General features: G+C 56.2%; 1 protein-coding gene across 1 annotated transcript in view; it reads right to left on the bottom strand.

Annotated features, from left to right (window-relative positions):
* PEA15 (proliferation and apoptosis adaptor protein 15) overlaps window positions 1–1,191 on the bottom strand; it is a gene marked incomplete at its 3' end in the record, with an annotated part of 7,287 nt that extends 6,096 nt beyond the window's left edge. The window contains exon 1 of the mRNA XM_079696948.1: window positions 1,099–1,191. The remainder of the gene's footprint in view (window positions 1–1,098) is intronic.
* Window positions 1,192–3,559: the final 2,368 nt, after the last annotated feature.

Genomic DNA, 3,559 nt, shown 5'->3' with positions numbered 1-3,559 from the left:
ATACTCATTCTTTCTTTTTCTCTCTCTCCCTTTCTTCCATCCCCCCTCCATCCCTTGGCCACTCAGATGCCCAGAAGCCAGCCACTCCTAGCACCCTAAGCTCCAACTGGACCCAGCAAGAGAGGCCACCAGCAACCCCTACCCTCACTACTCACCCAGTTTCAAAGCACCAGGCTCACTCACCCTCAAGATCCTGTCTCCCTGTCCTGGATTGAGACCAGGATTTTCTACCATGTTTTCTCAGTGTTTTAAAGAGGGGCGATCTGAAGCGCAGGGCTGGGAGAAGATGCCCAGAAAATCAGGGTGGACTTGGGGACGGTGGCCCCCACTCAGCTGTCCTGTTAGACTGATATTCTGCCAGGAGACTTGCACATGGGAGACAGTGGGAGTGAGGTGGGGGCTTGGATGCGTAGTGCAGGGCCCTTTGTGATTTGCTGTGTGCAGTCGATGTGTGTAAGAGTCACATGGGTGTGTGTCACCGTGTGTGCTGGCGTGTCTCTTGTAGGTGTGTGTGTCCCTGTCAGTTTTGACACAGATTATATGAAATTAATTAGGGGCTTTACGTTAGCTGCTTCTCTCCTGTACACCCCCCAGCTCCCGACTCCTTCCCTCTGGACAAGCCTTCGACAATCCCACCTCTACCCCCGGTGCAGAGGACTGGGTGAGGGCACGTGGTGCCAGCCGCTGGGTTTGAGCCCTCGGAGCAGGGGCGGCTGCCGGCGGAACTGAGGCAGGGCTGGGCCGGGAGACCGCCAGCCGAGGCGAGTCCAAAGCCAGAGAACGGGAGGGAGGGGCGGGAGATGGCCCGGCCGAGCCGGCTGGGCGGGAAGCAGGCTCCATCCTAATCCCCAGGCCCCGGTCCGACTCCCAAACTGCTGGTCAGAGTGGAACGGGCGGCCGGAGCCACGCCGCCTCCAGCACACACCGCGCTCGGAGCGCACCGACAGAGACGGAGCCCGTGGGGCCTGACACGGAGCGGACCCCTCCGGGGCCCCCACGCTCCGCATCTGTCCCCAGGCGTCCCGGATCGACGCCCCTCCAAGCCCAGACCCCCAAATCTGCCCCTCCCCGCGACACGTCCCCTCTCGGCCCTCTCACCGCCTCCGGGGCTGAGCGCTCGGGGAGCGGGCACTCCGGCGTCCCCGGTTCCTGAGCAGCGTCCGGAACCTCCTCCTCGGCTCCCGCCGCCGCCGCCGCCGCCGCTTCTGCTGCCGCCGCCGCCTCTTCCGCCCGCGGAGCCAGAGCCCGAGCCCAGCGCCGCCTCACCCCACCCGGCTGGCCCGTGATGTCAGAGCCGGGGAGGGGCGGGGGGCGGGGAGCGGCGGGAGAGGGGGGAGGGGAGGCAGCAGGGGGTTGGGGTTCTGGAAGACTCCTGGGACGGGGGCAGAAGTGCGGGAGGGCTCGAGTAGCGACGCCGCCTCCTCCCCTAAACAGCGAACCCCAATTCTCAGATTTAATTCTTCCCAAAGGGACACACTCCTCCCCTTACGACCTTTCGGTGACCACAGTGGCTGGGACCCTGGGAGGCAAAGAGTAAGTTAGGGTTTAAGGGTTTGGAAGTCGTTTGGCCTCTTGATCCTCTTCGATGCTTGACTCAGTATTTGTAAAAACCTCTTCCCCTTCTGGGTCAGGGGAGCCGTAGTAAAAGACTGCTCAGATTTATCCACCTTGGAAGGTGGGGGAGGAGGAAGGAGTAGGGCAAGAAGCAAAATGGGGGCCTCCTTCGCCTGCTCTGGAGCCACAGATCTTCTCTCTCCAGGGTGATGCCAGCTGGCCCCTTGTGTTCCTCTCACCTTTCCCAAATATACCACCCTCCCGCCCTCCCCCCACCATGATGTAATTTTATTTCTGGGGAGAAAAAGAGCAGCAGTGAGCTCAGCATGCAAATATAGACAACTTGCAGAGCCGCGCTCAGCTCTGTCTCCTAGCTCTGCCCCTCTGCCCAGGCCCGGCACGGCCTCTCTCACTTCCCTTCTACCCCAGGGACTTTCCTCCCCCAGATTCTCAGCCAGACTGAAAGAGGGAAGGAAGAAGATGATCTATTATCATCTCCAACCTAAGAGGTCTCTCCTCAATTCTGGCAGAACCTGGTCCTCTGAGCCCCATCGGTGTCTGTGCCACCTCCAGGAATGCCCCGGCTTCTCTTCAGTTCCAGCCTGGCAGAGACCCCTCAGGAAGCCTCAGGTGAGCCCATCCTTTCTTGAGTCTACACTGCCCCTAGAAGAGGCTCAGACTGCTGCTGCTTTGGATTTCACAGCCCTTCTCTTTGCTTTCGCCATCCTCTTCCCCCAGTGTGCCATGTCACTGCCCCTTTGATAGCAACACACCCTCATAATTTGCCTTTGCATATATCTCATTTGTTCTGAGTGGTAGGGCCAAAACTCATTTTGTTGACCCATCTCTGAGACTCAGAGAAGCTGAATGACTTATCTACAGTCAGTGAAAGGTCCAGGTCTTTCAGGTACAGGGGATTTGGGCTTCATGCTGACTCCGCTCCTTTCTTAGGCAGGTTATGCCTCTGAGCCTCATTAAGGGCAAGACGGGGACACTGATGCCTATCTCACAGTGTTCTTCTGAGTTTTAGAAATTGTTAAGTCTCTAGTGACTGGCACAGATGGGTGGTTAAAACATGGGAGCTATTATTTAGCCTGGGGCCTTCCACTGACCTATGCTAGAGAGTTAAGTTCCATAATATTTTTGTATTGGCCCAGTGCCCGTACTGTGTATTAAACATTTATTAAATGGGTGCAAGTTGGATGAATACGTGGTTTCTACTCTATACTCCTGCCACCAATTCCAGGAAGACTTCCTGGATTTGTCTGTGGAGGGTGAAAACTTCTCTCACCTCAGGTCTCATTCTTCCATACTCAGAGATCCTCTAAGTTGTCCAGCAACACGTTTATACCCAATCCATGAAAGCTGTAACATCTGTTAGTTACGGGCTTGTTCAGTTGTGTGGTTCCTCCCCCTGCCTACTCCTGACTCCTTTACACTTACCCCAGCCTGGGCCTGTGCTGGAGAGAATGTGGGTCCTTTCTGCCAAGATCGCCAGCAGGCTTAGGTCTGGGGGATGCCCTTTGAACAAAGCTCAGCGCCTCCTCTGCATTCCCATGGCCACCACTCTGATCCGTGTTCTCCCACCTCCACCAGATTATTATAACTGTCTGATAAGAGTTGGACTCCCTGCCTCTGGTATCTCCATCAGCTTCCTTCCTTCCATCCATCCTGCTCATCACTGCCAGATTAAACGTTGCCCTTCCTCCCCAGCTCACAGGACTAAATCCAAACACCTCTGCGACCTAGCCCCGGATGCCCACCCAACCTCGTGGCCACCACTTGAACCTCTCTTCTTGTCTCTTTGGTCTACTCTGTGCCCCAACATGGCACACGCATTCTGGCAATGCTTTTGATGTTTTCACTACTTGAAATGTCTCCTCCCCAACTCCTTTGCCCTAATCAAATCCCACTTAAGGCCTAGAAAATGCTCACTTCCTTTATGAAGCCGTCAAAGCCCACTCTCATCTCTCTCTTCTGAGGCCATTCTATTCATTTGTTCCTT

This window comes from Hyperoodon ampullatus (genome assembly GCF_949752795.1).
Source record: "Hyperoodon ampullatus genome assembly, chromosome: 2".
Classification (NCBI taxonomy): domain Eukaryota; kingdom Metazoa; phylum Chordata; class Mammalia; order Artiodactyla; family Ziphiidae; genus Hyperoodon; species Hyperoodon ampullatus.
This window is presented reverse-complemented; position numbering and strand designations above follow the sequence as displayed.